The sequence below is a fragment of the Somniosus microcephalus genome, chromosome 25 (genome assembly GCF_052327205.1).
Source record: "Somniosus microcephalus isolate GS21.2 chromosome 25, FLI_Smic_1.0, whole genome shotgun sequence".
NCBI classification, from domain to species: domain Eukaryota; kingdom Metazoa; phylum Chordata; class Chondrichthyes; order Squaliformes; family Somniosidae; genus Somniosus; species Somniosus microcephalus.
Window position 1 is genome coordinate 53,799,069 of NC_141011.1, and position 16,607 is coordinate 53,815,675.

At 45.1% G+C, this 16,607-nt stretch overlaps 1 long non-coding RNA gene across 1 annotated transcript in view; it reads right to left on the reverse strand.

The window, feature by feature from the left end:
* LOC147100896 (uncharacterized) overlaps positions 1–16,607 on the reverse strand; it is a 47,239-nt gene that overhangs the window by 24,181 nt on the left and 6,451 nt on the right. Inside the window, exon 2 of the long non-coding RNA XR_015073583.1 lies at positions 10,695–10,797. This is a non-coding gene — a long non-coding RNA (uncharacterized LOC147100896). The remainder of the gene's footprint in view (positions 1–10,694; positions 10,798–16,607) is intronic.

Here is a 16,607-nt window from a genome sequence, read left to right on the forward strand (position 1 = left end):
CTAAACTTGGAAGTATAGTGAACAGTGAGGAGGGAAGTGATAGACTTCAGGAAGATGTAGACAGGCTGGTGAAATGGGCGGACACGTGGCAGATGAGATTTAACGCAGAAAAGTGTGAAGTGATGCATTTTGGTAGAAAGAATGAGAGGACATATAAACTAAATGGTACAATCCTGAAGGGGGTGCACGAACAGAGAGACCTGGGGGTATGTGTGCACAAATCGTTGAAGGTGGCAGGGCAGGTTGAGAAAGCAGTTAAAAAGGCTTACGGGATCTTGGGCTTCATAAATAAAGGTATAGAGTACAAAAGTGTGGAAATGATGAGGAACCTGTATAAAACCCTGGTTCGGTCCCAACTGGAGTACTGTGTCCAATTCTGGGCACCACACTTTAGGAAGGATGTGAAGGCCTCAAAGACCTACGGGAACAATAGCATAATGGTTAGCTAAGTAGACTAATGATCCAGAGACGTGAGTTCAAATCTCACCATGGGAACTTTTAAATTCAGTTAATTAAATAAATCTGAAACAAAAAAAAAAGCTAGTATCAGTAATGGTGACCATGAAAATATTGGATTGTTGTAAAAATCCATCTGGTTCACTAATGTCCTTTAGAGAAGGACATCTGCTGACTTTTTCCAGCTCTGACGAAGGATCATCAACCTGAAATGTTAACTCTGCTTCTCTCTCTGACCTGCTGCCTGACCTGCTGAGTATTTCCAGCATTTTCTGTTTTTATATCTGCTGATCTTACCCGGTCTGGCCTATATGTGACTCCAGACCCACAGCAATGTGGTTGACTCTTAACCGCCCTCTGAAATGGCCTAGCAAGACACTCAGTTGTACACAACTGCTACAACGTCACCACCACCTTCTCAAGGGCAATTAAGGATGGGCAATAAATGCTGGCCTTGCCCACATCCCAGGAATGAGTAAAAAAAGGTGCAGAAAAGATTTACGAGAATGATTCTAGAAATGAGGAACTTCAGTTATGTTGATAGACTGGAGAAGCTGGGGTTGTTCTCCTTGGAGCAGAGAAGATTGAGAGGAGATTTGATAGAGGTGTTCAAAATCATGAGGGGTTTGACAGCATAGAGGGAAACTGTTCCCATTGGCCGAAGGATCGAGAACCAGAGGACACAGATTTAAGGTGATTGGCAAAAGAACCAAGGGCAATGTAAGAAAAAACGTTTTTATGCAGCGAGTGGTTAAGATCTGGAATGCACTGCCGGAAAGGGTGGTGGAGGCAGACTCAATCAAGGCTTTCAAAAGGGAGTTGGAGAAGTATCTGAACGAAAGGAATTTGCAGGTCTGTGGTGGGGGAGTGGGACTAGCTGAAGTGCTCTTGCAAAGAGCTGGGCTCGACGGGCTGAATGGCCTCCTTCCGTGCTGTAACCATTCTATGATTCTATGAACATCCAGTCTATTCCTACTTTTACATAATTTAAATTTGTGTGCTCTGGTCCACTACATTCTGTTAAACTGGGATAATCTATCAATATGCACCCTATCCAGCCTGTTAATTATTTTACAGACCTCTATCAGGTCACCTCTAAGTCTATGCTGTTCTAAAGTAAATAGACCAAATTAGATTTAAAAAAATGAAATTACCACCATTACATGTAACTTATATGTTGTGTATTATACTGCTACAAAACATTCATAGTGTTAAACACAGTAACAGTCCTCAATTACCTGCAGTATAAAGTTTCCATTGTTAATCATATTCCTGTTGTCTGAAATCTTTTCCTATTCAGTTCTTTTCCTCTCACTCTTTAGTATCTATTTTTCCTTTTCTTTCCAGTTGGTTTCTATCCTGCAGCTTTACAGTTATTTTACTGTTTGTTCACTCTTACTGTTTTCTTGCCGAATCTTCTTACCATTAGTTTCATTCTAATGTAGGTTTGGTTTCTCTTTTTTCAACCTGACCACACCATTTTATTTTTATCAGCTACTCCTTCAACTATCCTGCAACTCTCTCCCTAAAACTTTCCTCTTTGTGTTTTTAACGTCTCCCCCCTTTAATTCCTCATCATCCACAACCTTGTAAAGCGACGTGAGATTTCTCTGTACCTACTTGGCACTATAGAGTGGAAGTTGTTCTTGATGTTATCTTACAATAGAATATACAGCACAGAAACAGGCCATTTGGCCCAACCAGTCCATGCCGGTGTTTCTGCTCCTTCCTCATCTAACTCTATCAGCATAACCCTCTATTCCTTTCTCCCTCATATGCTTATCTAGCTTCCCCTTAAATGCATCAACCGCCTCTTAAATGCATTATCTTGAACATGCAGCATATCCCCTAACATTACTATCCTACCAAAATTTTAAAACAGAGAATCATAGAAATTTATGGCACAGGAGGCCATTCGGCCCTCCAGGTCTGTGCCAGACGAAAAAGAGTTATACAGCCAAATCTCACTTTCCAGCTCTTGGTCCAACCCTGTACGTTACAGCATTTCAAGAGCATATCCAAGTACTTCTTAAATGCAATGAGGGTTTCTGCCTCTACCACCCTTTGAGGCAGTGAGTTCCAGACCCCCACCCCCTGGGTGAAAAAAGTTCTCAACTCCCCTCGAATCCATTTACCAATTACTTTAAATCTATGCCTCCTGGTTATTTACTTTTGTTATACATATACATTTTTTAAATACTATAGCTCTGTAGTTAATTCATAGCATTAAGTAACAAAAAGATTTACAATACAATGCAATAAGTCCATGAGACTTGAACACAAAAATCTCGGCTGACACTGCAGTGCTGAGGGAGTGCTGCATTGTCGGAGGCGCCATCTTTCAGATGAGACGTTAAACCGAGGCCCTGTCTGTGCTCTCAGGTGGATGTAAATAGATCCTTTGGCACTATTTTGGTGAAAAGCAGAGTTCTCTCCCCAGTGTCTTGGCCAATATTTATTGCTCAATCAACATCACTAAAACAGATTACCTGGTCATTATCACATTGCTGTTTGTGGGCGCTTGCTGTGTGCAAATTGGTTGCCACATTTCCTACATTACAAGTGAGGACACGTCAAAAAAAAAGTACATCATTGTCTTCTTTTGCACACTTTGTAAATTGCAGGACAACGGAGTATTACAGTTTAACTCTTTTATTAAGCATTAGGTCTGTGATCTTACTCATAGCAGCACCAGTGGGGAAAACATGGCATTAGGACCCCTAGCCTGGGTCTTCCAAAACAATAGTAGTCCTTACAGATGCCTGCAGGTCAATGACAACTCAATATGCAAATGTTACATCCCCTTTCTTTTAAAAGAAAAATGTTATGCATTACTTTTAAACCTTTCTTCTACATAATGTTCTCGGTAGCATAAACATATAAGTAAACTCAGCATTTAACTAGCACTGAAAACATCTCAACGTTTCAATAACGATGTACAGTGTTTTTTTAGGGCAGTGATCCGCCTACACCCTTTGACAGTTCACAAGTCAAGGATAACTCTAGGTTTGACCTCTCGTCCCGACCTTGTGTGGTATGAAACTGAGCATGCTCCTGAATCGGTCAACAATTCAGGTTCAGGTAAGTATGATGTGTTCATCACACTCTGTTGAACTGATCCTCTCGTCGGAATGACGGTGTTGTTCCTTGGTGCTCAGGAGGTGCCTGCAATTGTGGCGGTACACCTGTCCTTCTGGGGTGCGGACGTGATACGATCGCTCAGTGTCAGCTGGCTGGATGACGACTGCTGGCTTCCAGTAGTCATGCTCCTGGATTCTGACGGATTCTCCATTGTGCAGCGGCGGCAGTAGTCCAGCTGACTTGTCATAGTATCTCTTTTGGTGTTGCTGTCTCTGTACACGTTTTGCATGCACTTGCTTCCAGCTGACGACCTCTGGCTGCAGCTGCTGGTTGGTGCTTGGAAGGATTGAGCAAAGTCTGCGGCTCATCAACAGCTGTGCTGGTGACTTGAAGTTGTCAACCGGAGTGTTGCGGTACTCAAGGAGACTGATGTAGGGGTCTCTTTTGTCTGCTTTGGCTTTGTCCATGAGTGTTTTTGCAATCTGGACAGTTTTTTCAGCAAGGCCATTACTTTGAGGGTAATGTGGGCTTGATGTGACATGTGTGAAATCCCATGCCTTGGCAAATGACTCAAACTCTTTTGATTTGTATTGGGGGCCATTGTCTGAGACAAAAGTCTCTACCATGCCATGCCTGGCAAAGGCTGCCTTTAGCTTGTGGATCACAGCTGCAGATGTGGTGTTGTGAAACTTGTCCAGTTCAAAAAATCTGCTGTAGTAATCAACAGTCACTATGTAGTCCTCGTTGTTCCATGTGAACAGATCCGTTGCCGCGACCTGCCAGGGCCTGTCTGGGATACGGTGAGGTATCATGGGCTCTTTGACATTTGATGGGCGGCGTTCTAGACAAATGAAACATTTTCCGACAATGTCCTCAATGTGTTTGCACATTCCGGGCCAAAACATAATGTCACGTGCTCTTTGTTTGCATTTTTCCATGCCCATGTGTCCAGCATGAATTTTTGTCAACATCTCTTCTCTGAGACTGGTAGGAATGATTTTCTCCCCTTTGAAGACGATATTGTTGATTTGTGATAGTTCGTCTCTGTGGTTCCAGAATTCAGATATGCTCTGAGGGCATTTGCTCCTTTCCTCAGGCCATCCTTCATGTATGACTTTGCTCAGCAGTGTGAGTTGTGCATCTTTCTCTGTTCCTGCTCGGATCTCCTTCAGTTTTGAGTCACTCACAGGTAAGCTGTTGTACACCATGTGCACCTGCACATCCATGCCTTCACTGAGGCTGCTGTCCTGGTAGCTAAGAGACTTTCTGGAGAGCGTGTCTGCGACAGGAATATCTTTGCCTGGACGGTGAATGATTGTGAAGTCGTACTTCTGTAGCTGAAGGATCATTCTCTGTAGCCTTGGTGGGGCTGTGGCTAGTGGTTTCCTCATGATTGACTCGAGGGGCTTGTGGTCGGATTCCACAATGACTTGTCGGCCATAGACGTACTGGTGGAAACGCTTACATCCAAACAGAATTGCATATAGCTCTTTCTCGATTTGAGCATAGTTGATTTCACTGTCTGTGACAGATCTGGAAGCATAGCCGATGGGCTTTCCTTCTTGCAGTAATACTGCGCCTAGTCCGTACTTTGACGCGTCCACTTGTAGTCTGAGCTCTTTGTTGGGGTCGAAGTAGGCTCCATCTTCTTGATGGCGGAGATTTTCTCTGGATCCGGCTTAATGCCATCAGTTGAGAGGCGATGCCCGAAATAACTGATCTCGGTGGATCCGATTATGCTTTTCTCGGGGTTGAGCCGGATACCTTTCTCCCGTGATCTTTGTAGCATCGCACGGAGGTTCCTGTCATGTTCCTCTCTATTCCTGCCATAGATGAGGATGTCGTCTACGATTGCGACTACACCGTCGAGGCCTTCATAGGTTTCGTCGATCTTCCGCTGGAATTCATCCTGAGCCGAGATAAGACCAAATGGTAAACGCAGAAATCGGTAGCGTCCAAATGGTGTGTTGAATGTTGTTAGCTTAGGTGACTCTTCCGTGAGCTTGATAGTCCAGTATCCTGATCGTGTGTCCATTACACTGAAGTAACGTGCTCCCACTAGCTTGGGTGTGATGTCATCTAGCGTTGGTAGAGGGTACTGAGGGCGTTTGATAGCCTTGTTCAAATCTCTGGGGTCGAGACAGATTCTGAGCTTGCCTGTACGTGGTTTCTCAACCACTACTAACGCGTTGACCCACTCTGTCGGTTCTGTTTCCTGGACGATGATTTCTGTATTCTCCATGCTCTGCAGCTCCTCCTTCAGGCGACTACGTAGAGCAAGGGGTATCCTTCTCGGTGGGCAAACCACAGGGGTTGCTGCTGGGTCAAGGTGAATCGTGCATTCACCTGGGAATAGTCCGATTCCTTTGAAAACGTCAGCAAACTCCTCCATGACTGTCTGCTTCTCAATTGGTGCTGTCAATGATAGCACTAGCTTGACGAGGTCCATGTCTAAACATGCCTTTAGACCTAGCACTGGAGGTGCTCGAGTGTCAACAATGTAAAAGTCCAACATCATGTCGCTTTCTTTGTACTTGCATTTCATCACGCATGTGCCTTTTACAATGAGCTGCTCACCCCCATAGCTGGTCAGTCTGCATGAGGTGGGCTATAGCTCACACTCATCCTTCAAGCTGTGATACTCACTCAGAGGAATTACATTAACCTGAGCTCCAGTGTCTAGTTTAAACTTAAGCTCTGTGCCCTGTTTTCCTATCTCAATATCTGCAAAGGCTTGCTCAGTCTCTGAAATCTGTTTTTTCTGTGACACAGAATCAATAAACAGTTCCTCTGCATTTGGCTCTCTATCTGGCATTTGGCTGTCACTCACTGTGTGTACTGCTATTCAAAAACAGTCCTGCAAACTTTAGCAAAGTGGTTCCATTTGCCACATTGCCTTCCTTTGGCAGGGCAGTGCTCCTTTTCCCCATGCACCTTGTTTCCACAATATCCACAGTTTTTGAAGCGTTTTATGTCTGTGTCGCTCATTTTTAGAACTCTCTCTGTTCTTTCTGTTCTGAAACACGCTCTCTGGGCGGTGTTCTTTGGCGTGTCTATTAACTGCGTGCACTGTCTGTTCACGCGAGCTGCTCGTGGCGCCGGTTATGGTTTTCAGCTGTGCTTGGGCTATCTCGTGCGATCTAGCTCTGTCTATGGCTTTGTCCAACGTTAGCCCGGACCCAACATTCAAAAGTTTCTCTCTCACTTTAGCTGAATGTATTCCAGACACGATGCGGTCTCTGACCATCTCATCTTTATCTGCATATTCACAAGCTTTTACCAGCAGTTTTAACTCAGTCACAAACTGTCCAAACGACTCACTAGCTCCTTGTACTTTCTCCTGAAACTTGTACCTAGCGAATATCATATTTGTCTTGGGCATCACATATGATTCAAAACGGTCAAAATAACTTTTCAGTACCTCTGCTTCATCCGCGGTGAGAGACCATGTGTTAAAAATGTCTCTCCCTTTTTCTCCGATCCACAGGAGTAGGTAGCTGCATCTTTCTTCCTCCCCTTTGCTTTTCAGCGGACCCGAGAACATCAACTCCACGTGTTGCTTTAACTTGCACCATTCTCTAGGCAAGTTCAAAGATTCCCAATCCATTCGAGGCAAGGGAGCTCCAACGATGTCCATTTCCAATCCCTATTCTGACACCATGTCTTCTTTTGCACACTTTGTAAATTGCAGGACAACGGAGTATTACAGTTTAACTCTTTTATTAAGCACTAGCTGGAGTGCCCGGCAGTGCCGAGGGTTTTTTGAGGGCATGTTGTTATGAAAAGTAGAAATAATTTTTATCTATCTATCTATCTTCTATCTATATCTATATCTATATATAAAAGGATCCGTCCGTCTGTTTGATCAATTGCATTCCCCTCTATTTGCACACTGGATTATTAGCTGTTACTCTCCCATGTCTAATTTTTTTTTTTAACTTTGAAATAACTTTAATGGTAGCAAATTTGTACAGATTAATCTTTCTTTGCAGCTGCCTTTCTCATTGCTGCCAGCACATTGCTGAGTTCTTCTCTCTTCCTCTTGGCACGGATGTGGGTATTGTTAGATCTGGGCATCTTAATGTTGTGTCCTTTCAATAATCAGACAAAGACTGCAGGGAACGATCAACAGGTGTTTACTGGATGAAGTTCAAACTGCAACTGACTGTACAGAGCGCCACTCAGGGCTTATATACAGGTGTGGTCACTGCCGGTACTACAGGATACAGGAGCTGTAAAAAGTAGTTCTCCCCCTTAAAGGTACATACACTACAATTCCTCCCCTTTTAGATTAACAGTACCATAACACTCATTTAACAATTAAATATTAAACTAATTACAATTAACACTTTTAACATGCAACATTAACTGGAAATAGTCTATTTATAAATTCAATCTTTGGGGCGGCTTCCTGATTCTTTTTGGATAACGCCTTTCCCAAGTGTCTCGCTCTTGGTGCGGAGGCGATTCTAACACCCTGTCGTCAGTTGATTCATCAGCTTCCAATGCTATTGTTTCTGAGGTAGATGCGACCTGTACGTCGGGTTCCTCACCAGGTACGTATGGCCGAGACATGGGGTTGACTTGTTCCTGTGACTCTAGGATCTGGTCAGCATGGCGTCTCACAATGTTCTCCCCAACATCCACTGTGTACATTAGTGGCCCCTGCCGTGTGCATATCGTTCCTAGTTGCCATTTCTCTGTTCGGTAATCGCGGGCTAAGACTGGTTGCCCTACATTGAAGCTCCTTGTCGGCTTCTCATTGATGTGCTGGAATTGCTTATTCTCAACATCTCTTTGTACATTTGGTCTGAGCAAATCCAGACGAGATCTCAACCATCGGTTAAAGAACATAAGAACATAAGAAATAGGAGCAGGAGTAGGCCAATCGGCCCCTCGAGCCTGCTCCGCCATTCAATAAGATCATGGCTGATCTGATCCTAACCGCCAATCTACTATCACAGAACCATCTCCTGAATCTAACAGAATTAGACACACGAAATAGGAGCAGGATCAGGCTACACGGCCCCTGGGCCCGCTCCGCTACCCACAGGGCCATGACCGATCCGAACCTAGACTCATGTCCAAATTCCTGCCTGCTCCCTGTAACCCTTAATTCCCTTTACTTCTAGGAAACTGTCTATTTCTGTTTTAAATTTATGTAATGGTGTAGCTTCTACAGCTTTTTGGGGCAGCATATTCCATGGACCTACCACCCTCTGAGTGAAGTAGTTCCTCCTCATCTCAGTTTTGAAAGAGCAGCCCCTTATTCTAAGACTATGCCCCCTAGTTCTAGTTTCACCCATCATCGGGAACATCTTCCCTGCATCCACCCGATCCAACCCCTTCACAATCTTATATGTTTCAATAAGATCGCCTCTCATTCTTCTGAACTCCAATGAGTAGAGTCCCAATCTACTCAACCTCTCCTCATATGTCCATCCCCTCATCCCCGGGATTAACCGAGTGAACCTTCTTTGTACTGACTCGAGAGCAAGTATGTCTTTTCTTAAGTATGGACACCAAAACTGTATGCAGTATTCCAGGTGCGGTCTCACCAATACCTTGCACAACTGAAGCAATACCTCCCTATTTTTATATTCTATCCCCCTAGCAATGAAAGCCAACATTCCATTGGCCTTCTTAATCACTTGCTGCACCTGCATACTAACCTTTTGAGTTTCGTGCACCAGGACCCCCAGATCCCTTTGTACTTCAGTACTTTCCAGTTTCTTGCCATTAAGATAATAACTTGCTATACGATTTTTCCTGCCAAAGTGCATAACCTCACACTTTCCAGTATTGTATTCCATCTGCCAAATCTCTGCCCACTTACTTAGCCTGTCTATGTACCCTTGCAGGTTTTTTATGTCCTCCTCACTCACTACTTTCCCCCCCATCTTAGTATCATCTGCAAACTTTGATATGTTACACTCGGTCCCCTCCTCCAAATCGTTAATATAGATTGTAAAGAGTTGGGGACCCAGCACTGACCCCTGCGGAACACCACTAGTTACTGATTGCCAGTCTGAGAATGAACCATTTATCCCAACTCTCTGCCTTCTGTTAGATAGCCAATCCTCTATCCATGCCAGAATATTACCCCCAATCCCGTGATTTTTTATCTTAAGCAATAATCTTTTGTGTGGCACCTTGTCAAATGCCTTTTGGAAGTCTAAATACACTACGTCCACTGGTTCCCCTTTATCCACCCTATATGTTACTTCCTCAAAGAACTCCAGCAAATTTGTCAAACATGACTTCCCCTTCATAAAACCATGCTGACTTTGTCCTATTAAATTATGCTTATCCAAATGTCCTGTTACTGTCTCCTTAATAATGGACTCCAAAATTTCACCTACCACAGATGTTAGGCTAACCGGTCTATAGTTTCCAGCCTTCTGTCTACTGCCCTTTTTAAATAAGGTTAGCAGTTTTCCAGTCTGCCGGGACCTTTGCCGAGTCCAGGGAGTTTTGGAAAATTATTACCAATGCATCCACAATCCCTACCGCCACTTCCCTCAAGACCCTAGGATGTAAGCCATCCGGTCCAGGTGATTTATCCGCCTTGAGTCCCATTATTTTACCGAGTACCACTTCCTTAGTGATTTTGATTGTGTTTAGCTCCTCCCCCCCCATAGCCCCCTGTTTGGCCAGTGTTGGGATATTCTTAGTGTCTTCTACTGTAAAGACTGATGTAAAATATTCATTCAGTGTTTTTGACATCTCCATATTTCCCACCATTAATTTCCCGGTCTCATCCTCTAAGGGACCAACATTTACTTTAGCCACCCTTTTTCTTTTTATATAACTTGTACTGGCCGCGCTAGACGTGCTCCTATCTAGTTATCCAACAAGTTAAACATTCTATTCAAAATAATTCTTCCTGAAGCGGTTTGCTGTTTTGAAGCTTTTACTTGAACAAATTTGTGAAACTGTAAACAAAGACAAAGTATGTTTTGTACATAAACTGAGTACTACACATTCGATATTACACAAGATATAAACATATTTACAACAGTAGAATAGACTAATTGTATAACTAACTAACATTTGAACTAACTTCTGTAACTATTAAATATTAACCTTTTACAAACATAGTATTATCAAAATATTACTCTGACATTGCTATTATGCTACGAACTAAAGATACTCACAGATATTGCGTTTGGCCTAACATATGAAATCAGATTACACTGGATTGGTCCCTCATGGAATTCTCCATTACTTAAGTCAGGTTCTTCCTGGTAAAACTGCGTCCTGGGGTCAACAGGAAGAAAGGTAAGAAGGTCAAATAACCTCTCACAGGAAGAAAGGAACAAAGGTCAAATAACCTCTCACAGGAAGAAAGGAACAAAGGTCAAATAACCTCTCACAGGAAGAAAGGAACAAAGGTCAAATGACCTCACACAGGAAGAAAGGAACAGATGACCTTTCCAGCTTACAAACTGTTAACACAATAACCGCCACCAGAGGGTGCTATTGCATGTAAAAACATCCAGGATGTCACAATGTCCATCGGTCCAGAACATAACTATAAAAACTCTTACTATCTGTTTTTATATTTTTTGCTAATTTACTTTCATAATCTATCTTCCCTTTCTTAATCAATCTTTTTGTTATTTTTTGCTGTCTTTTAAAGTTTTCCCAATCCTCTATCCTCCCACTAGATTTGGCTACCTTATATGCCCTTGTTTTTAGTCGAATACTATCCTTAATTTCTTTACTTAGCCACGGATGGCTGTCTTTTCTTTTGCACCCTTTTCTTCTCAGTGGAATATATTTTTTTTGGAAGTTGTAAAATAACTCCTTAAATGTACACCACTGATCATGTATCGTCTTACCCTTTAATCTATTTTCCCAATCCACTCTACTCAATTCCGCTCTCATACCTTCATAGTCTCCTTTATTCAAGCTTAGCACGCTTGTTTGAGATCCAACCTTCTCACCCTCTAATTGAATATGGAATTCAACCATGTTATGGTCACTCATTCCAAGGGGATCCTTTACTAGGACATTTTTAATTAATCCTGTCTCGTTAGGACCAGATCTAAGGTTGCTTGCCCCCTGGTCGGTTCAGTTACATACTGCTCAAGAAACCCATCCCTAATACACTCAATTAACTCATCCTCAAGACAGCCCTGCCCAATTTGATTTGTCCAATTAATATGATAGTTAAAATCCCCCATAATTATAGATGTTCCCTTATTACAAGCCTCAACTATTTCCTGATTGATACTCCGTCCAACAGAGTTGCAACTGTTCGGAGGCCTATAGACTACGCCCACTAGTGTTTTTTTCCCCTTATTATTCCTTATCTCCACCCAAACTGTTTCATTATCCTGATCTTTTGACCCAATATCATTTCTCTGTATTAGTGATTCCTTCCTTTATTAACATAGCCACCCCACCTCCACTTCCTTCCTGCCTGTCCTTCCTGATCGTTAAATAACCTGGTATGTTTAATTCCCAGGCATTGTCACCCTGCAGCCATGTTTCTGTAAACATGGCCGGGGCCTGGTTGGTGACTGCATGTGTCGCATTTCTGTAGGCTAACAAGAAATTGTCCACCTTATGCTGCAGTGGAATGTCGTCATCGCACATGGCCTTTACTGCTTTTTTAAAGGTTTGTACGAACCGCTCAGCCAATCCATTTGTGGCTGGATGATACGGGGCGGCTGTGTAATGCCTTACCCCATTCCTTTTCATAAATCTTCGAAACTCTTCGGACACAAAATGTGGTCCGTTATCAGAGCAAATCTGCTCTGGCAAGCCGTTCCTGGCAAAAATGGTCCGTAGGACTGCAATAGTTTTCTCCGTGGTGGTGGAGGACATTTTGATCACCTCAGGCCATTTCGAGTGCGCATCCGCGGCTATTAAAAACATTGAGTCCGTGAAGGGACCAGCAAAGTCAATATGCACCCGTTGCCATGGAGATGAGGGCCACTCCCATGGGTGTAGAGGGGCATGTGGTGGTGCATTTTGGACCTTCTGGCATCCTGAGCAGCTCTTTGTCAGGTCCTCGATTTGCTGATCGATCCCCGGCCACCACACATAAGCCCTAGCAAGGCTTTTCATTTTCACCCCTCCCAGATGACCTTCGTGAAGCTCATTGAGCACTCTCTCCCTTAACTTGGGTGGAATTACCACTCGGGATCCACACATCAAGGATCCCTGGCATACTGACAGCTGTTCTCTTCTGGATGAGAATGCTGGCAACAGTGAGTCGCCATGTGCTGGCCATCCCTTCACCGTCAAATCATATACCCGAGACAGTGTCGGGTCATTTCGGGTCTCCTTCTCTATACCAGCGTTAGGTACTGGCAAGCATTCAATTGTAGTCGAATGAAATATTTCGACAGGATCCACTGCTGGTGCTTCCTCCGCAGTAGGCAGTGGCAAGCGTGATAGCCCATCAGCGTTTCCATGCTGTTTCGTGCCCTTTTACTCGATATCATATTGGTGCGCCCCTAGAAAAAGGGACCATCTTTGTAGCCGTTGCGCAGTCATCACCGGAACGCCCTTCTTTGGATTAAAGATGGAGACAAGTGGTTGGTGGTCAGTCAGCAAGGTGAACTTCTGCCCGTGCAGATAGTGATTGAACTTTTTCACTCCCCACACTAGGCTGAGGGCCTCCCTGTCAATCTGGGCGTAGTTACGCTCGGCTGAGGTTAGTGACCAAGACGCAAAGGCTACTGGCCTCTCCGAGCCGTCCGGGAATTTGTGCGACGGCACCGCTCCAATGCCATAGGGTGATGCATCACACGCCAACCGAATTGGTAGTGCTGGGTTGAAATGAGCCAACACCTCTTTTGATGTGATCAATGCTTTGCTCTTCTGGAAAGCTCATTTACATTCGTCACTCCACGTCCATGGTACCCCCGTTTGCAGTAGGGTGTTCAGTGGGTGTAGTACGGTAGACAAATTCGGCAAGAACTTATGGTAGTAGTTCACCAGCCCGAGGAAAGACCTCAGTTGTGACACATTTTCCGGTGCTGGAGCCTTGACTACTGCCTCAATCCTTTATGGGGACTTACGTAACCCCTCTTTATCAATAACGTGGCCACAATACGAGATCTGCTCCTGAAAAAACTCGCATTTGTGGCGATTAGCTCGGAGCCCATATTCCTTCAATCTAGTGAGCACCTGCTCCAGGTTGGCGAGGTGATCACTGTCATTTTCGCCAGTGACTAGGATGTCGTCCAAATAACACTGGGTCCCTGGAATCCCTTGCAGGACTTGATCCATTGCCCTTTGCCAAATAGCCGGAGCTGATGCTACCCCGAACACCAGCCGGTTGTATTGGTAGAGACCTTTATGAGTGTTGATCGTGAGGTACTGTTTCGAGGCTTCTTCTACCTCCATTTGCAGGTACGCCTGGGCCAGATCAATCTTAGTGAAGCGTTTCCCTCCAGATAGCGAGGCGAAAATATCTTCAATCCGCGGAAGCGGATATTGTACAGTGTGAAGGACTGGGTTCACTGTCACCTTAAAGTCCCCACAGATGCGAACCTTCTTTGGTTCCCCAGGCGTATTACTCAACGACCTCTTCATTACAGGAACGATGGGTGTAGCCCACTCGCTCCAGTCCACTTTGGACAGTACTCCTGAACGTTCCAAACCTTCCAGCTCTGCTTCGACGGCTGGGCGGATCGCATAAGGTACCGGTCTGGCCTTAAAAAACTTTGGGCTTGCATTTTCCTCTATTTTGATCATCACTGTTATGCCTTTTAGTGTTCCGAGTCCCTGCTGGAACACTTCTTGTGCGTCAGTTAGCATTTTTGACAGTCGTCCAGGTTTGATGTCGTCATCCTTTTTGGCATCTACAGTCAGTGCTTGTATGGAATGCCAATCTAGCTGTATCTTCCGGATCCATTCACGTCCTAGTAGTGGTGGTCCTCCATCTGGCAATACATATAGGTCAATTTTTGGTGTTTCCTTGCCGTTATATATAACGTTCACCCTTATTTTTCCTTTGGGGTAGACTTTTTGCCCCGTGTACGTCTTCAAGACAATCTCTGTATCTCTCAAGGGTATGTGTGAGAATAGCTGCTTGTAGTCCCTTCGGGTTATGACTGTTAGGGCTGATCCTGTGTCCAATTCCATTTTCACTTGGACTCCTGCTATCTTGAGCGTGACCCAGATAGCTTGGTGATCCTCCGTTTTGATCACATTATGTAGTTTCAGACAACTCAGCTCCTTGCTTCCGGAGTCTGTATCACTCTTCTGTTCATCTGAACCACTCTCCCTCACCTTATGTACCTTCTAGTACTTCTCCTGTGGTGATTTCTTGCTGCTGGTTTTCTTTCCCGACCTGCAGACTCTTGCTATGTGTCCTACTTTTCCACACTGTCTGCACACTTTGTCCTTGAAGCAGCAATCATGATGGTCGTGTGTTGTTCTGCCGCAGCGATAGCACTTCACTGTTCCGTATGACATTTCATTTGTGCCATATTCTTGCGGTCTCCGTTGTATCTCTGCAGCGCCCCGTGCGGCTGCTTCGTGTGATACTGCAATGCTGAAAGCCTTGTCCAGCGTAAGATCCTTTTCTGATAGAAGCCGTTTCTGGGTTCCTTCACTTTGAAGCCCACACACAAACTTGTCCCTTAAAGTATCTGCTGGTCCCGTTCCAAACTGGCAGTGTTTCGATAGCTTGCGCAGTTCTGTTAAATACTCAGCATTACTTTCATCTTTATGCTGGTTCCTTTTGTGAAACTTAAATCTTTCTGCTATCAGCAGCGGTGTGGGGTTTAAGTGGTCCTATAGGATTGACACTATGTTTTCAAAACCCTTTTCTACTGGCTTCTCTGGGGTTACTAGGTTTCGTAGTAAGCCATATGTTTTTGCACCCACTGAATTCAACAATACCAGCGCTTTCTTGTCATCTGGCACTTAATTTGCCTTGCAGTATACTTCTATGCGTTCGACATATGTCGTCCAATCTTCGACTTCATTGTCGAACGCTGTGATACTGCCACTCTTCGGCATTTTTGGGTGTGGTTAGACTGGCTTAAAATGGCGTCTCCCGCGCTTTCCTTTCTTCCCCGCTGCGGCTTAAAATGGCGTCTCCCGCGCTTTCTTTTCTTCCCCGCTGCCGCTTAAAATGGCGTCTCCCGCGCTTTCCTTTCTTCCCCCCAGCGGCTTAAAATGGCGTCTCCCGTGCTGCTGCCAACGCCGCTCTCAGCGGTCCTCCTGGCAAATGGCGACACCCTGTGGGTTTCGTGCGCTGCTCCTGCGCTGCTGCCAATGCCGTTCTCTGCGGTGCTCGTGGCAATGGCAGCGCCTCGCGTTTTCCTGCGCGCCTCTCTCCCCCGTTGACGCTGCTCGGCCCCTGAACACCGGCTGTGCTCTGCTCTCTCTCGTTGACGCTGCTCGGCCCTTGAACACTGGCTGCGCCCCGTGCGCTCTGCCCTCTCTCTCTCCCCCGTCGACGCTGCTCGGCCCTTTCTGTGTCGCTCGGTCGGCTCTAGCCGCCGCTGTCCGGGAAGGGTCTGCGCAGTACCTGTTGCCAGCCCGTTTCGCTGGACCACCGTGGCTGGAAGGCCAAGCCTGGCTCTCGACAGCCTCCCCTGCAATGCCCGTGCTTCTGGACTCGACCTCCTTATGCAGAGTTGCAGGTAGGTTCGAATCTTCTCGTCGCCAATGTTAGATCCGGGTATCTTAATGTTGTGTCCTTTCAATAATCAGACAAAGACTGCAGGGAACGATCAACAGGTGTTTGCTGGATGAAGTTCAAACTGCAACTGACTGTGCAGAGCGCCACTCAGGGCTTATATACAGGTGTGGTCACTGCCGGTACTACAGGATACAGGAGCTGTAAAAAGTAGTTCTCCCCCTTAAAGGTACATACACTACAGGTACCCACTCGCTTTTTGATGAATTTGAGTGCACGCTTGTCTTTAGAGACCTTCAGCAATTCCATTACACGCCTTTCATAGGGGGCAAAACCACATACCTCACGAATCAGATCTCTGACAAACTCGGTGTGCTTGGTCAGGCGCCCTCTTGTGCGGCACTGCCTTGGGCTGGTCTCATTCTTGGTGACGGGGTGTGTCGCCTGCTGCGCGCGC